This window comes from Rhinatrema bivittatum, chromosome 2, assembly GCF_901001135.1.
Source record: "Rhinatrema bivittatum chromosome 2, aRhiBiv1.1, whole genome shotgun sequence".
Lineage (NCBI taxonomy): Eukaryota > Metazoa > Chordata > Amphibia > Gymnophiona > Rhinatrematidae > Rhinatrema > Rhinatrema bivittatum.
The window spans coordinates 284,138,950-284,162,360 of record NC_042616.1 but is presented as its reverse complement, the minus strand read 5'-3'; positions in this window follow the sequence as shown (position 1 = coordinate 284,162,360).

Sequence of the window (23,411 nt, the reverse complement as noted above, 5' to 3'; positions counted from 1 at the left end):
GATACCTGCTCTGAGTAGTAGGAATACTCTGGAATTTGTTGCCAGAGGATGTGGTTAGTGCAGTTAGTGTAGCTGTGTTTAAAAAAGGATTGGATAAGTTCTTGGAGGAGAAGTCCATTACCTGCTATTAAGTTCACTTAGAGAATAGCCACTGCCATTAGCAATGGTTACATGGAATAGACTTAGTTTTTGGGTACTTGCCAGGTTCTTATGGCCTGGATTGGCCACTGTTGGAAACAGGATGCTGGGCTTGATGGACCCTTGGTCTGACCCAGTATGGCATTTTCTTATGTTCTTATGTTCTTAACATCGTTTGAAAGACTTCGGCAAGCTAGTAAAGTTACCCTTTTGTTGCCGTCATATCTCACGGAGATGTCTCTGAGACTTTTTGGGCTTTAACCATCATCCACCAAAAGGGCTTCACCGGATTACCATGTGGTGTTGAGACAGGTCCCTGGACTTATGCGGTGCCTTGGAGAGTAAAACTCAGCCAATGCGAAACTAATAAGCCCAGCTGAAAGTAATTACTTTCAGCTGGGCTTATTAGTTTCGCATTGTGTCAATCCTAAGTGCAAAGTTGAGTTTAGATAATGCTCAAATTCTGTTTATCTTACATGACAGTTCTTGCACTGTAAAACTGTAACAAATCAAACCAAAAAGAAAAGAAATGTCTGTACTGTTTTACATCTTGTTTTACCTTGTGCTGCTAATAAACTAATGGACTGCCTCCTAAAAGTGTCTGTGTCTGCTCCCTAAAAATAATGAATTCATGTCATATGGTTATTGGTTAAATCTAGTAATCTATTGTAAGGTTATCCACACCAGATACTCCCACAAACCCATCATAGGAAGTTTAACTGCCCTATTAGAGATGGAGTTGCAGGAAGATGACAGTATTTCCTAACCTGGCCATGGGAATCCCTTCCTTCTTTTTCACTATTTATCATCAGATAGCCCAGAAACCATTCTAATATAATCCAGTTCTGTCTCTTAAAAAAGTCAGTATCTTCCCAGGCTCTTATGTTTTATCTAACCCAAGCAGAACACTAAAATAGCTGGCAATTTTCTTTGTTGATTTTTAATAAGTTGATGCATTTCTTAATTGACAATCTGCCAGTGGCCACATTTATTCTATTCTTCCCCTCCCTCACACCTATGAGCAGTGTACCCTTTCATTGGCTTTCATGCGCGGACTAGAAGAAACACTGCATAGGGTACAGGAGGGGGAGCAAGGTGATAGCATGTTGCAGGGTTCCTGCCTTAACCATGCAGGATTTCCTTAGCTTTTATAACTATAGCAAAAACCTTAGCACATTTCTGACTCGACAATAAAATTGCCAATATGATTTCCTAGGGCAGAATTTGATAGTGTCCACGCAAATATTTTTTAAAAATTACTTTATTGAATACGTTGGCAGTCTTTCTTACTTAAATCTGTCAGTCTTGGAAGAAGCAAGATGTCCTAATGACTCTTGGAAAGTGTTCTAAAATGTGACATTTAAAAATGCAGAGCTAAGTGAACTAGCTTGAAAGATATCCAGATCTAACAAGTAGAAAAGGTTCTCATCTCAGAGGACTGCATTGAGAAGCGTTGGTATTTTTTCCTGCCAGGTGCACCTTCGCCCAACACCAGGGGACATTCTTCCTTTATGCATAGATGCTTGTGGACACCCCTCCCCTCTTTCCCCTCCCCCAGACATCCCTATACCTCCCCTCAAACGTATCCCAACTCCCTCTAGTATCCCAGGTCTAAGATTCTCTTTACCTGCTCATGGCTGAGCCGTCTCTCTCGCTCTCCTGGCCCGCTGGTAGCATGCTGCAATGGCATGCTACCTGTTAGGCCTGTTCAGTGCATGCAATGTATGTTGCATTCTTTACACAGACCTCACACATATGCAGAGACAAAAAGTCATAGAGAGACAGATGGACAGAGGCAAACATAGGGCAAAGATACAAAGTATGCTATTTTTTCTTTCAGAAAAGAATGTCTAAAAATGTGGGGGGAAAAAACCAATGCATCAAACTTTTATTTTTGGATAACTATCATTTCTTATCTTCTATCTGCAATGACTATGTATGAGACAGATTACATACACTACCTCCATTGTATGCAAATTTATCTCATGCATAGTCATTGTGGATATCCTGTATATCTGATTGGCTAAGTGTGTCCTGAAGACTGGGGTGAGAACCCCTGTTTAGGTATCTAAAATCTGTCTCCTACTTTGAAAACAATGCTATTCGATTAAATTTATTTTAAATTTTTCTCGCGAGAAAAAGCACTTAACCTCATACAGAAAAAACTTGCATGTAAATTTTCAAAGGAGTTAGGCATGTAAATGCAACATACTATTGTAGCTATTTTCAAAAGCCATTTATTTGCATTAAGTACTCGTAACACAGGTAAAACCTATTAACAATTCAATGGCATATATTGTAGCAATTTTCAAAAGCCCACTTATATGGGTAAAGTGCATTTACTCACGTAAAACCCAGTTTTAAGCATGAAATACTTGTAAGCTCCAAAAATTGCAGTCAGTTGAAACTTTTGCCCAACATGGTCTTAACATGTTTATAAATAAAAGACTTAACTTCTAAGAGTATAAGAGGCTGTTACAAGGAGAATGAAGAGGTACCAGCATTTCATTATGTTAGGTTTAGTCAGATTTATATTTCAGGCAAAAAAGCTTGCAAGTGACTTTGCTTGTAGAATTTTGAAAGAGACCATTATAAACAACATAAGATTTGCCAAACTGGGTTAGATCAAAAGTCCATCAAGCCTAGTGTCCTGTTTCCAACAGTGGCCAATACAGGTCACAAATACCTGGCAGGATCCCAAAGGGTAAAAAGATACCACGCTGCTTATCCCAGTGGATTTCTGCACCTCCACCCTTGTCCTCCAGATTCTTGTCCAAACCTTTTTTTAAAAAAATGCAGCTATACTAACAGCTTTCACCACATGCTCTGGCAATGAATTCCAGAGCTTAATTATGTGTTGAGTAACAAAATATTTTCTCTTCTTAGTTTTAAATGTGCAATGTAGTAATTTCATTGTGTGTCCCCCTAGATTTTACACTTTTTGAAAGAGTAAATATTGTGATTTAACAACTTTGAATAATTTTCAGTCATTGGCCAATTAGTTTCCTGCAACTTCTGGAAGTGATGATGCTTGGTGAGTGACTATGCACACTAAGGAAATATTATAAGTCAAATTATAAAAATGAGTCTCACACACACAAGAATTAGTACATGGTCACATTGACTCTTTTACACAGAGAAAGCAGGAGACTATTTCTAAATCATTGCAGTGCAGAAACATTTCTCATTCTGGAAGAAATGGATAGACAATCTCTCTGTCAGTATCTTTCCAGTAACCACTGGCACACTGTCAGTTGTAGGACTACCCTTACCCTGATGATACATACTGTAACCTTTCCATAGAAATTATAGATTTTCTCCTCCTACTAGATAGCACCCTAAACCATATTTAGGCACAGTGTCAGTGAATGATTCTGCTTTTTCCTGTAATATAATCTAGTTGTTTTTTTAAATAACATTTTCTTTAACTCTGAAGTTTGAAGCAAGGAGCTTCATAATCTCTGCCTTCTCACTCTGTCATCAAAAAGAGCAATGACTGAGAAGAAAAGTCACTGATCAAAGTGTTTTTAGATTCATGTTCACCTAAAATAAATAATGAAGTTATGATATGCAGCTGCCATGTGAGAGATGCTGCTTGAAAGGGTGCTAAAACATGATTGGTCCTACTCATTCCTTGTCTTATGCCCTCTGGCTTGCAGAATATAAAATATATTACTTTCTGTCTTCCACATTACTTTGGTCTTTAATGGGATCAAATCAAATTAACTGAAAAATATCTGTATTTTTTCAGGGCCATTACCCATTCAGTTCAATTTCTCTTAATAGAACTGAAAATGAACTCATGTATCATGTTTTTAATTTTGGATCAAATTACTGTACATTCCTATTAAACAAAGAATTGTGATTGCTGTGTTAGTCTACTTGAATATATAGGGACAAAAAATAAGTTGTAGATTGTACATTTTATTGAACTAACAATATATTTGTGATTAACTTTTGAGAGCTATCCTTTCTTCATTTGGCCAATAAAGAAACAGCATATTTACATTGGATTTAAAAAGTACAGCCATCTAGATCTTGAACTTCCTAGATATGCCATTACAGGTCAATAAAGAGATAACACATTTATGCTTCACATTAAATTGCCAATAGTATTTCCAAGGTAGAAGTTCATGAATTCATTGTTACCATAGTAATTATCTTATACAGCTCTATGTACACTGATAGCACAATACAAATATTAAATGTTGCTAGCAGATAAGTGAGGCCTCAAAAAGCTTTGCTTTTCAAATGTAAAACATTATACTTTTATTTGTCCAAATGTTAAACTTTTTTTGTTTAAGCCATGTCATTTCACTTCTGTAGGTTGTCCTGATGAGCAAACAGATTTGCAATCAAGTTAGCCTATCACACCTTAATATCTGGTTTGTTTTATCAAGTGTAATAAAAAATAGATATTCATCCTGAAGGAGGGCTTGGAGACAAGACTCAGAATGACAATATGAAATAGCAAAAAATAGAGGTCAGGAACAGAATAAGCACTTTTGTTTCTCATATACTATATGAATGCAATGAACTAATGGACTATCTGCCAAAAGGTTAAAACTCTATAGATTGTTTAGCTCATGCATGAATGCTTAGTCCTGAGTATATATAAACCTCCATGTAATTGTAATTAGCAAAGGATGCCTGGAGTCTATTTTCTCAGCTAACATCTCAATTCCCTTTCCATCTTCAGGAATCAGGAGGAGTTATCAGAGGCAACAGGACCCAAATATCGAGCCAAGGGCTCGAGATTACTTGCAGAGATCAAAATCAGTTTTATAGCACAGTCTCACCAGTGCTGTACACAGGAAAAAGCTGAGCTCTCTTCCTGCATATGCTGCTATTTTGTCTTTCTGCTCTAATGGGATTTCACCAGCCGTGCAACAGGAAGAGAGGAGGGATGGAAAGAGGAGAGAGAATCCATCAAACTGCAAAACTGACACACAGACTTATCTCTGCCTACCAGCTTGATGCACAGAATCAACTGTCTGCTCAGCAGAATGATTCTGGTCATCAAAAAGATGAACCTTACAGAAGTACATAATAATCAATAAAAGGCAGTTCTGGTAACTTTGGTATTTTTATAAACTCCAAAAGTGGACATTGTTTCATTGCTAAGGCTGCGTGCCTAATCATTTGTTCCAACGTCTTCACTCCTTCTCCATTTCTTACCTCATCTCCAGCCACCTATAAACATTTAAAGGCTTTTTTCACTTTCCCCTAAATGGCTCTTGAGAATGGGTGCCAACTGTATTTATTTTACATTTTGAAAACATTTCTCTGGAGGCAAAAATATGTGGCAGTGCAGAATAGAGATGGGCATTTGGGAGAAATGAAATAGGAAATTAGATGAAATTTCCTATTTTGTTTCATTACATTATCAAAGGAAAGGTTGGAAAATCCAATGAAATTTCATTGGTTTTCACATTTTGTTTTGAAAACAAAATTGATCCATCAGGCTTAGACCCAGGCCCGAAGCAAGCCAAAGCACAATGCCTCAGCCTGAGTCTAGGCCTATGCCTGAGGCTGGGGCCTTGCTTAGGTATAGGCTATAACCCAATGCATGAACCATGGCATAGACCCAAGTATGATGCCCGGGTCTCAGCGAGGCCCATACCTAACGCTGGGACCTTGAGTCAGACCCTAAAAATATAAAAACCTTACCTGCTCTGGGGATCCAACATCATGGTCCAGGCCCAGACTTGACCCTTGGGCCTTGGCCTGAACCTAGGTCTGATGCTGGGACTCGACCCAGAGGCTGGGTCCCAACACCTGGGTCTCAGCCGAGGCCAGGACTGGGACCAGGTCTGAACCCATGACCTAGTCCAGAGACTGAGTCCCAACACTGGGAATTGGCCCAGACCCAATCCTTACAACAGGACCCAGGCCTCAGTGCGCTCCTCTTCTGTCTTCTTTTTTTTTGGCTTTTGAAGCCAACTGATGCCATTCTCTGAGGTCATGCCAGAGTTAATTTATTCTGGCACATTCATCTCAGCAGTCAGTGCCATTTTGATGTAAGGCATTGTACAGCATTGCTGTTTATCAAAATGGTGCCATCCACTGAGGTGACTGTACCAGAGTGTTTGGGTACTTGCCAGGTTCTTGTAGTCTGGTTTGGCCACTTGGAAATAGGATGCTGGGCTTGATGGACCCTTGGTCTGACCCAGTTTGGCAATTTTTTATGTTCTTATGTTCTTAAAGAAGCAGGTGGAAGGGGTGTGATTATAATTTGTTTTTATTTTTATTGAAACCGAAGTGAATATATTACCTCAACACAATCATTCTGTTTGGACTTAATAAAGAAATAAACTTGTCTGTTTTTGTTGAGTCCCCAAGACAGAGTGCAACTTGAAAAGCAGTGTGATAAGAATCCATAGGTAAATAGTGGACATATATAGAAACATGGAAACATAGAAATGACAGCAGAAAAGGACCAAATGATCCATCTAGTCTTCCCAGCAAGTATAAGATAGTAACTGCCATTCTGTGCACGTTGCTCCCATATTTCTCTTAAGGGTAGTAACTATCGCTCTGTGCAGTTATGCCCAAACCTTATGATACACATACAAAGTTCAGCTAGTCATATTTTTTACTGGGTGATGAGCTTTCTTGAAAATTCAGTGTTGTTTGATGCGCTTTGCTTATGGACTTGGCCATAGAAGCAACCCTGTGCTCTTTCCCTTATGTCTGCGTATCAGTACCCAGATTGTAGAAGTCAAGGCCCGCTTGGTTGTTCTCTGAATCCAATTTCCCCTTTTCCCCTGCCATTGATGCAGGGAGCAATGCTTCAGTTGCATTTAAATCATCAGGACTTATTGGTTAAGGGTAGTAATCTCAATGCTTTCTGCTAAGGGTAGTAACTGCCACACCAGCAAGTTATCCCCATGCACGCTTTCTTCATTTCCTATAGGAAATAGAAGCAGGCCTGTGCTTTTTCCCTTATGTCTGTGCATCAGTATCCCAGACCATCAAAGTAAGGCCCTCAGGTGTTGCCTGAATCCTATTTCTCTTTTGCCCCCTGCAGTCTAAGCTGGGAGCATCTATTAAGGATAGTAAATGCTGCACCAGCAAGTTAGGCCTCTGGACTCTTTTCTTCATTTCCATTCTCTAGTCATCTAAGCAAGGAGCAATGTTGCAGTTGCATTAGCATCAAGGATTATTGGTACTAATCCCCATGCCTTTTGCCAAGGATAGTAACTGCAGCACGAGCAAGTAAGCCCCCTACGCTTTTCTCATTTTCGTCTTCAAGCCTTTAGAAATGCACAGTTTATCCCATGTCCCTTTGAATTCTTTGACTGTGTTCATCTTCACTATGTTCTCCAGAAGGACATTCCAGGCCTCCACCACCTTACTCATGAACAAATATTTCCTGGTGTTGGTTCTGAGTCATCCCCCCTGGAGTTTCATTTCATGACCCCTAGTTCTTTAGTTTTCTTTCCAATGAAAAGGTTCAAAGTTTTTGCATAATTAAAACATTTCAGGTATCTGAAGATCTGTATCACATCTCCCCTGCACCTCCTCTCTTCCAGGTCATAAATATTCAGATCCTTCAGCCTCTCCTCATAGGTCTACCGACATAAACTCCATACCATTTTGGTCGCTATTTTCTGGACCACTTCAATCCTCTTTCTATCCTTCTTGAGAATCGGACTCCAGAACTAAACACAGTACTCCAGGTGAGTCCTCATCAAGGACCTGTACAAGGGCATTATCACCTCCTTTTTCTTACTGGTTATTCCTCTTTCTATGAAGCCCAACATTTTTCTGCCTTTAGCTATCGCCTTGTCACATTGTTTCACCATTTTCAGATCACCAGACACTATCACTCCAAGATCCCTCTCTTGGTCTGTGCACAAAGTGGCATAAATCAGCCGGTGAATGGCCAATCTTTGCAATGCTATGCTGCATAATGACCCTTAAGAACTGCCTACAGATCAGATAATAGTTTTGAATTTTACAGTAGCACTAATGCAGGGACATGCTTGGTAGGTTGGGAGAGGAATACAGTTCAGTGATTGGTTAGACACCAGTGATGTTGGCACTCAGCATAATGCTTTGATGGAGAGACTTCACCCCACCCCCCACCCCCCAGCCTTAGAATTGATGTGCTAAAGTTCATATTATTTATGGATTATAGTGACATTGCTCAGTGTTATATATGGAGAAAAACTCCAAGATCGTTAAGGACATGACGATGTGAATGCAAGATTTCAGTAAGAAATATGGTCCCCGAAGACTTCTGCTGAGAAATAACTGAGAGAGAAGAATTAAATTTTCTCTTAGTAAAGTATTGCTATTGATCATATGTCTCTGTTGAGGAGGGGAGGTAACAGGGATTTGATTTTGAAAAGAAAGGAAGCATTTTTGATTTCCAGGTTAAGTACCAAATAATCCAGAGGTTTCAGTGATATTATAGATACAAGTATCTTTCTGTTCAAGAAATAGACAGAACTACCAAACCATGATAGAATACATTGTTATGTCTTTTTCTTGATATTTTATCATTTTTCCTTTGCTGCTTTTATTTTATTTTGAAATTTTGCAGTTTTGATGATTATATATGTTTAAATATATAATCATCAAAATTGCAAAATGTTAATATATAATTATATATAATCATCAGCACTTTCTGCATTGGTATCATCTAATAAAGACTTTATGTTAAGACCTATGTTGAGGTAGCTGTTAATGTGGACATGAGCCTGGCTACACTGATAAATTACAAATAAAAAATAATGTGAGGCCGATAAAAAGCTCTACTTAATTGGATAAGCAGGGACTTAACTGGCTAAGTGGCAGCTGCTGAATATTCTGTCCTGTTCAGTGGCGGCCACTTAGCTTGATAAGTAATTATCTGGCTTAGGCCTGGATTCACTATTCTCACAGAGAATAGTGAATTGCTCGGTACCGGGGGGCGGGGGGATGAAGCAGGGGATGGGCCTGCGAAAGCCGGCAGCCATTGCACCACTGTGGTGCACTGGCTTCCAGATTTCACACACGAAACTGGCGCCGATAAGGGTCCTTACCTTTCACCGCCAGCGATGTCTCTGCAGCGTCAGCCCCGGTGCTGCCCTGACTCCTCCTCTTCCGGGGCCGACTCTGCCCCGACTCCGCCCCGATCACCCTATCGCACACGAAAAGTCCCTTTTTGCGTGCAAAAGCTATTGAAAATGACCCCCTTAGTTAGCAGGATAAGTGGTGAGTGGGATATGGACATTCTGGGGAGGAACTACTTATCAGCTAACTTATAGATGGATTTACTAAGTCAAGATAAGGCAAGTTAAAACAGCATGTGACACACATTAAATTCTATTTCTCGCACAATATTGCCATATAGTGGCACTATCTCGCGATAGAAAACAAGATATCCTCCCCCTATGGAAATAAGCTGCTCTGCATGAATTTACATGAATAAAATTTCCTAATGCATGCAAAGCAGCTTATGCATAGGCAGTCTTATGGTCTTAATATAACACAGCTGACTTAGAAATGTCAGCTGTGTTATTTTAGCACATTTGAGGGAGGTGTAGTTATTTTTCCAAGGGATCATCAAACTAACACGGGTCCTTGATGGGCCTGCTGGAATGTTAAAGGGCCAAGGTGCCCATAATACCCTCCATTTAATTATCAAAAATTGACCCAGGAGGGACTGCAGAAGAGAGAGCCACTTGATTTACCCTCTGGGAGCCCTGAACTGCCTGGGAATTTTCTGTTTTTCCATTTCTAGCTCCATGGTGGTTCCTTCCCTGGGCATCCCAGGCATTTGATGTCATCAACTTGGAATGTCAGGAGGGGCCTGTAACTTTCGATCTGCAGAGGTACTTATTGGGACTGCAGAAGAGAGAGCCAGTAGATTTACCTGACAGGAGCCCTGAACTGCCTGGGAGTTTTCCTTTTTTCCATTTCTAACCCCATGGTGGTTCCTTCCCTGGGCATCTGGGCATCTGACATCATCAACCCGGGATGCCAGGAGGGGCCTATAACTTTTGATCTGCAGCAGCGTTGATTGGGACTGCAGAGGCTAGAGACACTTGATTTACCAGATGGAAACCCTGAACTGCCTGGGAGTTTTCCTTTTTTCCATTTCTAGCCTCATGGTGGTTCCTTCTCTGGGCAACGCAGGCATCTGTCATCATCAACCCGGGACACCAGGAGGGGCCTATAACTTTCGATCTGCAGTGGCACGCAGCCACCGTCAGCATATTGTAAAAGCACATACAGCTTTGTGAAGTTCCTAGTTGCTGTTCTGCTGTCTTTTCTTGAAATATTCCTCTAAGTAAGCATCTCCTCCTTTGATCTATCTTCAATTTGCTTTCCCTCCTGGTCATGTGGAGAAGAAGAGAAAGGGAACGGTTCGATATCCCCCCTCCAAATCCTCTAGTTCCATCATCTATATCCCAACCAACTACTGAGGGATTTATATAACCCCTGAGCTCTAGTACCCCTTCAGGGCTGGTTCAGCTTGGCACAAATTTTCCTGCCGCTTCCCCCGAGAATTCCATCTCCCTCAGCCCTGACCTCTGTTTGCCCCTGGATTAGAGTCTGTGCTTCAATAGGTTCTCATGTATATCCAGTCCAGTTTCAAGATATTCCAAGTGGTTCTCCTGTGGTGGGGGAACCTGTTTTGATGATCTCTCAGGTTTCAGTTGGGCCAAGCAATGACTTTTTAGGGTCCCCTGTTTCTGGTAATTTGACATCAGCCAGTCTTCCTGGGAAACCTGCACAGATAACTATGGATCACTCTGGACAGCTATCAATTGTTTGGAACATTTGTTAGGGTCTAAATTTGACAATATGACTGCAGTTGTTGGCCAAATTCAAAATCAGGTTTTTGGGGCAAGACCAAGCTATAAATGGAAACACAGGGTATTTCTCTTCTGGAAAAAGTGATGTGGCTCTGATTAAAGGCCAGGTATTTCACCAGCAAAAATCAGAAGCTTTAGAGAATAATTCTATTGAAAATACTAAATGTTCCTAAATCAGCTATCATTTCCCCCATTGAATTGCTTAGGAACTTTTATACTGAGGTTCTTAAAGTTCCTCAGTCTTAAATTCCACTTATTACTGAAGCCTTTTATATACCCTCTAGACAGGTACCTCCATCATCTAGTAGCCCTTCTTTACAACCCAATCCTACAGATAATTTAACAGCTATGCACCGGGATTCTCAGGTTGAAATTCAAGGTTCTCTTACTTTGCTTGTTGTTTGTGCCCTACAGCCTGATAAAATATGGGCTATGAAAATGTTCTTTCATCTTACTGATAAAAGTTTTTTTGGCCAACAGCTGGCAATATTTCCTGATGTCGCTAAAGCCACACAACTAAGATGGAAAGCCTTTATGTTTAAAAAAAATAACGCGTGTTTGATATAGATGCATTATTTCTTCTTCAAGTTCCTTGCAAATGTATCATTAAACTAGATACTCGTAAATATTTTTTCTTTTATCCTGATCAGTTAGAAGGTATTTTGCAGAATAAAGTCCCTTGACTGTACCCCCTTAATTTAGCATTTCCATTTTTGTCTATGATATAGCGGAGTATAATTGTTATCAGTGAGCTCATTAGATCATTTTCTTCATTTATTTCATTTTTATTTAAGGTACAATCTCCAATTGTGGTCTCATTTGATAACACATTTTGTTTAGTTTGTTTTGTGGTAGTACATATCTTGTTGCCTACTTGTTCGGTTGTCTTATTTCCGTAATTGTCAGTTTGACTTAAAATGTTTAAAAATCTGGAAAATAAAGAGTAAAAAAAAAAAAAAGACCCAGGGAGTCATTGGAGACCCTCACCTCCACCCCCTCAGTCTTCTGAGGTGGCTCTAGCCCCACAAAGTAAATTAAAAATAATGAGGGTAATCGCGTTACAATGGCCCCCTCCTTTCCCCATCCCTTCCCCTAATTAGGCATCTAGGGTCAAGGTCAGGTTGGTGCTATTTTGAAAAATGGTGTCAATAGGCCTAGAGTTGTGTGTGTGTGTGTGTGGGGGGGGTGCTCCAGGCTCAATGCTGGGTATTATAGATCCATTTTAGAGTTTTAGGGGTTTAGGGGTTTAGGGGGTGGGAGTTGGTGTCTACCTGTTCCCCCAGACCATCAGAGACATTATTTTTGGGTTGGGGTAGGAAAAGGGGGTACCCAAGACACAATGGATTATATTTTATTTGGACAGGGAAGGAGGGAGAGCTGAAATCTTGACATTAAGGTGCCTTTTTCACTAAGGGGAGAGGGTGAAGAAGAGAGGAGACCATTGCTGTGTATTGCCCTCATTATTAATGCAAGGCAGTGGAAGGGGGTGGGCAGTGGTCTCCAATGAGCACTGGGGTGACGTTGGCCATTGGGAGGTAAGCTTTTTTGGGCTTCTGGCTCTTTAAGCGATGGCAGCCCTGGATGAGGAAATTCCCAGGTAAATCAAATAACAACTGAAAATGAAGGTATCTAAATATATGCTATTGAATTGTCAATAGGTTTTATGCACACAAGCTCAATTTAAGTGCATAAGAGGGCTTTTGAAAACTGCTACGATAGTATAAGTAACTCCTTTGAAAATTACCTCCCAAGAGCACAAGTATGGAAATTCTGGTGTCCTCCATCTTTATGTCATGGCTTGCCCACTGATGTAGAGCTTTTACCACCATTCCCTCCAATGGCCAATGACAATGGCCCCCTTTTTTCCTCACTCTTCCCCTTATTAGTCTTCTAGGGCTTCTCCTGTTCTGGGCCTTTGATTGTGGAGCAAAGTTTCAATGATAGGATGTTAGGTTAACTAACATGTTAAGCTTCTGATAGGATGTTAGGTTAACTAACATGTTAAGCTTCTGAAAAGCAGTTAAGCCATTTTTGTTTTCAGAGAATTTCTTTTAAGTAGTTATGAGGGTGAGTTATAATTAGGTGGGGAGATGCTATTAGTTTAGATTTTATTATTATTTTTAACTTTATAGAATTTCACCATTTTTTGAGTTGTCTGCTTTTTTATGTGTTGTTCTATGTTTTTTTTTTAATTGTAACTCACTTTGAAGACTATGGGCCTCATTTTCCAAGGAGTTACCGCGTGTGATAATTCCACAAACCGTGCTAACAGCAGTTAATGTGATTGCAAATTTTTAATTCTGTATTCAGGGGTGGAGAGAGAGAGAGAGCGAGAGAGAGACTTGTCACAGGGCCTCTGCCCTAGACAGGTATTTGTATCCCTATGGGAGGCCCACCTAGTAACTCGAGGTGAGGTTTAGGTATTAGTGTAGGGGGTTAGGGGCAACTTTCACATTCAATGTGAGATGTATGAACAGAACAGTGGTCTCTTGTGAAGATTTGATGACCTATGGAGTGAGGAAACTCACCCAAAGATGAGATTTGTGCAATGTTCTCTCCACCTAGCTTGTTGTTACCCAGGTAGAGAGTCCATCAAGCTAGGTGGAGAGAACATTGCACAAATATCATCTTTGGGTAAGTTTCCTCACTCCGTAGGTCATCAAATCTTCACAAGAGACCACTGTTCTGTTTGTACGTGGCCCCTAAACCCCTACACTAATACTTAAACCTCACCTCGAGTTACTAGGTGGGCCTCCCATAGGGATACAAATACCTATCTAGGGAGGAGGCACCATGACAAGGCTCTCTCTCTCTCTCTCTCTCTCTTTCTCTTTCTCTTTCTCTTTCTCTCTCATCATACTGAAACAGGCCTGTCAGAGACATCGTGAACTGCAACATACTGGCAATGTAGCCCAAATTGGGCTAATAGCGCAATTTGTGATACACATGCTTATTAGCATAAGCTACACCCCTTTTTGCTATTGCATGCGATACCAATGCAATATTGGAAAATGAGGCCCTATATTGCTTGAGGAAGCGAGACATACATTTTAATAAATAAACTAGAAATGTGACATCTTTCATGGGCTTCTTTGTTGGAAGTCCTTTCTTGCCAGCTTACATTGCAGATGGCTCTCAGGGAGCACTGGTAGAAATCTTAGAGTTACCTGAGATGACTGCAGTATAGCAGCTAGGTTTCACATCTGTACAGTAGTGTGGACAGCACTACTGCCTGATGTACTTTTATCTTGGTGGGCAGTATTAATCCACTGTCCTTCTACAGAGAATGTTAGAGATCGCCAAAGGAAGACCTTGCCTTGGCAATGCATTATATAGTCTCATTATCAACAATAGCAGAGCTGGAAAGAATGCTTCTGAGATAACAGAATTAGTCCATTGCATTCATTTGAGTGCCTTACATGAAAACTGTAAGCTTGACATAGAGTTTAAATGGACCCGGTTCCAATGTGACCCCTGTTTCTTTCAGGCTGATGGTAAGTCTGATGCACCTACCTGCCTGGATGAACTGGTCTTCAATAACCTGGATGCCCTCCAGCATGGAATACTAGTACACGTCATGACTATATCTGCAAAACAATTACAATGGTGCCCCTTATTTTACAGGTAAAACCAGTTCCTGTTCTGAGCTCGGTAAGAGATGGGTGCAGAGAAAGCCATAGGATTTTTACCTGGACCAAACTAATGGAGCAAATCCTTCCTCACAGTCCATGCAGGATGATGCCCTGATGAGAACTGCATGCGTACATAGGACTAGGGATGTGCACCAGGGACGGATTTGTCCCATTCAGTATTCATATTCGTCGGGACCCAAATCTGTTGCATCACGTTCTCGGGAGACCCCGATCCATTCATTAGTTACATATGTATTCATTTCCCCCCAAAAAACCCATCCCAACCCTTTAAATTTAATTAACTACAACCCCCCACCCTCCTGACCCCCCCAAGACTTGCCCCTACATAGGACAGAGATCACGTAAAGTTTACACTGTGATGCCCACTTATTTGTTTTTACAGAACTATTCTCAGGTGGGGGATCAGGAAGAAGAGGAATATCATGATTGTTGAGTTGTTTATTAAAATCACAGAAGGGGTTTGGACTAGAGATGTGCTTCAGGTAAAATGTCATGTCGGGCTTCATTTTGCCCCCCCCTTCCCAGGAATTTCATTTTTCCGCAGTTCGTTAGTTTTTTTTTTTTTGGGGGGGGGCCGATTTTCAGGTAGTGCGCACTATCATTTTTCGGTTCTGCTGAACCATTCCGAATTAAGCAATTTTGTTGGCATTGCCTAATTCAGGAAAAAGATTGCACATCCCTAGTTTGGACCCCATGAACATTGCACAAGGCTGGTCTGTCCCCTTTTCATGCTTGCTGGTCCAGTGGAGAACCCAAGACTTCCCTTTCTCATCTTTTTTTTATTGTTCTCATACCCATTCATTCTGGCAAGAAGTATGGGACAAGGTTTCACACGTGTTAAAAATTTCCAACCCCCTAAAGTATCCCCTTATTGTCATGAAATCTCTCATAGTGCAAATTAAATTTCCATATCTTAAAGCAAGATTAATGGATTTCTTGCTCTCAATTGCTATGCAGATGATCTTAACTTGTTGAAAAAATGTATCTATTCTGAATGTTCTTTTTTGGTGGAATTCTGACTGTTTGTAATATAGGTATAGAAAGGTGGGAACGGTCCACTATCATAGGATAACAGGTTGGGTGGCAATATGGAGGTCAATGGATCAATACTTTTCAATATATATTTGTCCCAGCATACTCATTTTTGTTTCTGGTTATATCGTGTTAACAATTCCCTGTCACATATGTATTAATGTATCTTATGCTGTTGCCCAATCTGCCATATTGCTATTGTTTTTTTGAGGTTCTCATTGTTATATGCCTCTTGGTTTTTTTTCTTCTGTATCATATTTAGTTGTTTCAATAAAAAGATTTGAACTGAAAAAGAGAAAAAAGATCACAGAAGGGGGTCCTATAAGACTGAACCCCAGATCTTTTTAAAGTATCTAACAATGCCTCTGTATTCCAACAGGAATGGCAGAACTATATTTTTTGTCCATTCAGTAGAGTAAACTCTGAGCAAGTAGCTGTAAGTTCATCGGTTCTACCTGGAGCTAACAAAAAGGACAAAAATAAATAAATAAACCTAAATTCTGTCTTTAGAAGGGCAAGATCTTCAAGTGGCAGTTGATGCAGGTATGATGATTTTTAGCTGAGCAACTTGCTTGCTCTTTTTGAAAGAAATCACAGTTATGACAATTAAAGCACCTTAAGTCTATCTTCTGAAATGTATTCAACTTCAGTTTAATTCAGCATCTAGTAATTACTGTTAAAGTTTTTTTGTTTTTTTTTTAAGCAATCACTTAATTAGTTTTCCATTTAGAACTGGCCATTACTTTGGTGTTGATACTGAGCAAGATACTATATAAACAAATATCACAAGGAATATTATTACTCTTGTCCCAGAGCAGCTTTGACCTTGTATAACAGCTTTACAACCGATTTGCCATTGTCAGTCATAATTTTATCAGACAATGCTGTTGCCCAGAGCATCTCCTTCAATTTAAGGACTTGTAAAACTCCCTGGGTTTTGCTGTGACCGACTATAAAATTGATTTTATCCTCTAGTAGTGAGAAAAAATAAACTTGTTTAGCCTCTGCTGTTAGCCATAGTTTCAGATATAGGAAAAAGTTGAAGATGTAGTTGAGGAAAATCTAAATTTACACTTTTTTACAGTCCACCAAAGCAGAAATACTGATCATACTGAGAGCAAAGATCCACTGCAAACGAAGCATTACAAAGTTGCTGTTGTCTGTAGGAAATACCATGACACCAAATGCCTTCATCAGCTGTTTGAGAGAAAATGGTTATCACTGTATTACGTCTTATGACACTGACAAAAACAAGTCTTAACAATTAATGGAACCAAATGCATTACTGATAAAGCAATTAATGTTTATTTATTTTGAATGTCTCTATCCTACTATATTTCTCTTTCCTATTCCATTGGATATACATATTCAGCTCCTTATGTTTTGCCTCATAAGCCTTATGGTGTACACTCTCCACTAGTTAGGTAACCTTTCTCTGGACTACCTGACCTGCTAAATCTGTCCTGGATAAGGGGAGATATAAGTGTTCACTTTCTATGGCTAGCAGCTAGGATGATTCATTGCAGTGTGGACAAAATATTTAGACACTGGATGGGTTGCTTGATCTTTTTCTGCCAACAGCCACTATGTTACTATGTATGTTTGCCTCATCTGTTTAAACCTTTTGGAAGATGTGGCATCCAGAATAGGACACAATACTCCTGACTATCCCATAAATGACCTGTACAGAAACATTGTTACTTACTGTTTTCTACTTGTAATACCTCTTTAAAGCACTCCAGCATTATTCCAACTCTCTCTACTGTGAATAACTACTTTTTGCTAGCTCGAGGTTACTAAATATGATCACCATGAGATTTATTTCCTGATTGATGCATCCCCAGTATCTCTTGCCCGTCATGAACGCCCCCTTAAATTTCAGCATGCCAAAGACATGATGCTATACCTTTTTTTCAAAAATCTTATTTACTAAACTCTTGACCATGTCTCAGATGCTCTTAGATCACTCAAAATGTTTTCTTCTCCTTCTGTAATGCAGATTCTATATTTCTGTATCATCTGGAAATAAATATTCCCTCTGCAACATCAGTAATGAAATATTGACTCAAACTGAACCCAGAACTGATTCCTGAGACGCTCTAATGATGGATCCTTCTTCCAATTTTTGAATTAAGATCTTTTGGCTAAAAGATCTTTGAAAAATGGTGCAGGCCATCCATTGCTCCATCCATGTGACAGGGGCCGACCAATGGCACCGGTAGCCCCTATCACTTGGTAAGGGCAAAGCGCCACCGGCACCATTTTGATTAGTGGCAGCTGACAGCCTGAGAGGGAGAAATCATTCCCGGGACCCCGCTGGACCACCAGGGCTTTTAGTAAGTCTTGGGGGGGGGGGGGATGTAATTAAGAAAATTTGAAGGGTTGGGGTGTTTTTTTTAATTTTTTTCGGTCCATTTTGCCGAACAAAAAAAACAAAAAAAACATAGGATAACGAAGTTTTTCCACGAAGTGCCCGACCCGAAGCCCTGACCCCAAAAACTTAAAACTAAGCACATCTCTAATAATTTGAACCCCAGTATAGCACTCTCTTCCAATCTTGCAGTACCACTCCTGTTTCTAAGGTTTTGTTGAACAAGTCTTTCAGAGGACTCGCCAGAACCTTTCTGAGCTCCCTTAGTATCCTGGGATGTATCTCATCAGGCCCCATGGCCTTGTCCATGTTCAGTTTCTCTAATTCCACCCACTCTCTTTTGAAAATGGCGTTGTATCTACTATATACCCATCCGTACTCTTATCCAACAGCAAACTGAAGTATTTGTTTAATATTTTTGTTTTTCTTCATGTTTCTCCAAACAAGGACATTTGTCTCCTTTTAGTCTTACAATACCACCTCTGGTCTTCCTCCTTTCTCTGATATTTTTGAAAATTGTTTTGTCTATCTCTTTGGCAATCCTTTCTTTCACTTGAGCTTTCATCAGCTTCAGATTTTCTCCCCTGTGTTACTCTTTTTGAGTTCCTATATACTTTTTGAATGTTAATCTTTTTGGCTTTATTTTTTCAGCCTTCTCTTTGGAGAACCATATTGATCTCTTCTTCCTTCTTTTATTCACTTTTATTACATAAAGTTTTGTTGGCTTTTATTATTACTCCTTTAATTTGGTCTATTGTTGTTCCACTTCACCCATATTCTCCCAGTCTTCTAGCTCCTCCTCAAGGAATTTCCCCATTTCAACAAAGTCTGTATTTTTGAAATCTAGGACTGTGATTTATGTGTAACGTCTTTTCGTTTTGACTGCTATATCAAATCATATCATCTTGTGATCACTGGTGCTCAGGTATTAATTCCATTTCTAAGCACCACATCCAGTATCACTTCTCTCCTCATGGGTTCTATCACCATTTGTCTATGCAGAACATGTTGAAGGGCATCTACAATATCTCTACTTCTTATAGATTCTGCAGCAGGGATACTCTAGTCCATATCCAGAAGATTAAAATTTCTAGCTAGCAACATTTCACCCTTCCTTCCCATCTTTTGTATTTTTTCAGCCAGATCCCTGTCCAGTTCTTCTGTCTGATTCAGAGGCTTGTAGACTGCACCAGTGTAAACAGAAGTACCATCAACTTTTTCCAAGACAGCCCACAGCACGTTCTCCTTTCCCCACATCCCCTGCATATTAGTTACCAGCATAATGTTTTTTGACATAAAAGTTACTTCTCCCCCCTTTTCTATCTTCTCTATCCTTCCTCAACAGATTATAGCCTGGCATGGCCATGACCTATTCATGTCTCCGTGACAGCAACAATATCCAAGTCTGCCTCCACCATTTGGGTCTGCAAATTGGAACTTTATTGCTCAGAATACAAGCGTTTGTGTGCATAACTTTCAAGCTTTTCTCTGCCAGCTTGCTGCTCTTCTTGGGTATTGTTTCTTCCTTTCTGTAAAGAGTGGACTAATTTCTTTCTTTTCTTCAACCATTTTCTAAATGTATTAGATGTAGTGGGGGGGGGGGTGACATTCCCCTTTCATTGACTTCCTTCTGCCACCCCCCATCCTCTAGTTTCAATGCCTGTTGACATATGTTTTGGTGTTCTCACTTAGGGCTAGATTTTAAAAGCCCTGCGCACGTAAATCCTGCCGGATTTACGCGTGCAAGGCACTCACGCGCCGGCACACCTATTTTGTATAGGCCGCCGGCGCTCGGAAAGCCCCGGGTATGCGCGTAAGTCCCGGGGCTTCATAAAAGGGGCGGGGAGGGGCGTGTCCGGGGTCAGGGGCGGTCCGGGGGCATGGCAATGTTTTGGGGGTGGGCCGGGAGGGCGGTCCCGAGTCCCCCGGCACTGCGGCCTGTGCCGGGGGATGCCGAGGCGGCGCACGCAAGTTACGCCTGCTTCAAGCAGGGGTAACTTGCCCAACAAAGGTAGGGGGGGGATTTAGGTAGGGCTGGGGGTGGCATAGATAGGGGAAGGGAGGGGAAGGTGGGGGGATGCAGAAGGAAAGTTCCCTCTGAGGCCGCTCCGATTTCGGAGCGGCCTCAGAGGGAACGGAGGCAGGATGCGCGGCTCAGTGCGCACAGGCTGCCGATCTTGCGCAGCCTTGCGTGTGCTGACCCCGGATTTTATAAGATATATACTGCTATGCATGTATCTTATAAAATCCGGTGTACTTTTGTTCGCGCCAGTGGCGCGAACAAAAGTATGTGCGTGCGTATGTTTTTAAGATCTACCTCTATGGATCTTTTTCCCTGCCACAGAGAGCTGTAGATCATCTTTACTTATAGTCTTTTCTTATTGCTATACATTACATGGCCCCCAACCTCCAATATATTGAAATCCTTCCTTTCTCTCCAGGTTTTGAGCAATGTGTTGAAGTTGTCTATGTGGCTGGGCCTTTCCTTTCCCTTTCCTTGAACAGATACCACTTCTGAAAAGGCAATTGTCTTTGTTATATACCCAAGCCGCTTCCCCAGAGTCAATAAATTGATGACACTACTATTGAGGTCATCCAGGATATTAAATCATCCCCTCTAGTCTATATGAAGGTTCACAGTTAATAGACAACATACATTGGCAATGGCCATTCTATTTCACAGACTGCCTTTGCACTAGAACCTCAATAAATAAATTAGTCAAGGTATTTGGTGATTAGGAGCTATACAAGAAATTTGAAGAACATTTTTCCTAAAATTGCAGATTGTTTACAGTTTATCCATAACTATTGCAAGGTTGTGTATTGTAGTTAGATATTAAAAATGGGAAGGATTTTGAAATAACATATCTCCTTGTCATCTAAATTCCTGCCTTGACTCCCAGGGCATCGGAAAGCAGCGAACACTTCTTACAAATTGGAAAAAATATCCAATACTTTAGTTTCCTTAATTTAGGGGAAGACTCATTTAGAGTCCCCTAACCTTTATTGACATCACACGCTGCTCCTGTTCAGGAACAGAAAACGTAAAATGTTTCTCCAAAATATTTTCCATTAAATGTTTACATTTCGCATTTTTATACTGCCTCACTTCACAAATATGAGCAAAAGCATTTTACATCACAGATAAAAAAAAGAAAAAAGAAAACATGAGACAGTACATTTCAAAAGACCTGATTTTTTTTTTTTATTATTTCTATCAGAATAAAATTCAAGAAGCAACCACTTGATCCAGTACTGACATTGCTAAAGTTTCAAGGAAAATAATTTTTACTACACATCAAACCAACTACTCAGGGGAGAAACATTTCAAAAGCATCACCAATAATAATAACCACAGCATCAGCAAAAAGCAAGCATTTTAGGAAGCTCCCAAGTTTCTACTGAAAAAAGCATATCTAAAAGCATAACAGATGCAGGATCTATTAAAAAAGAACATGCATATCAATTGGTCTTTCAGTTTATACAATTATGTCCTTTTTTTTTTTTTTTTGCTTTTGGAATTAGATATTGAAGGTTCCCTTTAAGCTGATATATTCACTAAAGTATCGTACCCTGCTCAGTACTTGCTTAGTAAAATAAGGGAGTCATATAACAGGCAATGTGTTCTCCACTGCAAAGAAATGGGTCTTTAAGAAATGTCACCCGACTAGGGAATTCATGCATACAAATGGGTTCGACATTCTAAGTTACACAAAAGATACATTAGCACTTTTAGGGCCTGATTTTCAAAGACTTACCTAGATAAAACAAGGTTTTATGAGCCCAGTTTTATAACAAAGTGCTTAGGACCTTCAGTCTTAATTTTCAGACCAGACTTTCGTGCAGAAGTCCATTCTGAAAATTAGCGGGTACATGCAAACCCTTGCATGGCACACACATGCGTGCTTATGCCTGCACGGGAGCAGATGTGAATGTTCAAATGTTCATTTATGCAGGTACTTCCCTGCCCTGACTCCAACCCCACCCTCCCTCATCCTCCGGGAATAATTCTCTTTCAAGTCCCTGACATTGTATGTTTGAAATTGTTTTCGCATATACTTATAACCCGTGAAGTAATTTTTGAAAGACCTATATATACCTGTAAAGTAGAATTTTTCACACGTATATGTTTTCAAAGTATTCACTCCTATTCCAAAGATGACCACAAATATGTATTTTGGGGATGTTGGAGACCATGAATAATTTAAACCAACTGCACAGACAAACAATGCCAGGTCATTGACGCACTGGGTTAAAGAGAACAGAAGTTTTTCAGGGCCTTTTGCACTAAAGGGCATGAATGATCTTATCCCACAATTAAATAAAAAATTAGCTCCCTAGTTATGAAGAGATAATGCATGCATTTATTTAATAAATAAAGGAAGTTGGTGTGATTTAATAAAACCATATAGAAATATTTAAAAATGATAATTTACTTTAATGATGTTAATATGCATTCTGGCAGTATGAACAAAATTACATAAAAATAGCACTATTTTTTTGCTCTTCATTTGAATATAGGCATTAAAAATTACCTTTTCAAGCAGCTGAACAAGCCCATACCTGAGATACCTATTTTCTTAGTCAAAGTGCAGACACTTTGCATTATGCAAATGCAGAAGAGGAGTGAGCAGGGACCACTAGGAGAAAGACAGAGAGATTGGGACAGGAAGAGGGGAAGAGGCAGGAGTATTTTTACCTGAAAAGGTCAGTAGAAGGAGACAGCGGGAGGAAGAAGGACATGTGCACAGGAGAGGATTTAGGCAGCATAGGACTTTGAGGGACAGAATAATGTTAACTGGGTTTTTGAGAATGAAATCACCTACAGGTACAGATTGGGCTCACTAGCATTATGGTTTATATTAGGAAATTAAAGACAAAATTGATTCTCTGATAGGCAGGTCTCATGCTATATCAATCTGGCATACTTTGGAGCTCAATACATTTTCTAGTCTCTGGATCCTTTCAAGTCACAGGGATAGTAACTTTTAAACGGCTGCGAGGGCGCACATGTACGCATGTATGCTAGCTCATGCCATAGGACACAGCCATATTATAACATACATGTGTATATGCGTGCATGGTATAAAATAGGCTGTATGTGTGTTTATGTGCGCACAATTTTATATGGATGTGCCAATGTGCGTGCAGATGCTGCCTCTATCACATAAGTAGGGGGAGTTTAGTAGACACGCACGAAGATGTAATTACCAGTTTCCCTAGTTCATTTCAAGTTTGCCCAGGTAAGGGATAGGACTTCCTTCCTAACCCCTCTAGTTAAATAGCTTCCCTTTTTGCCTGTTAGCACCAAACCCTTAAAACCCCACTGACTAGTCTAGAATTTATTACTTACACACCATCCGAGTCATGTGGTAGGGGACCCTGGTGCGCACTTGTACACATAAT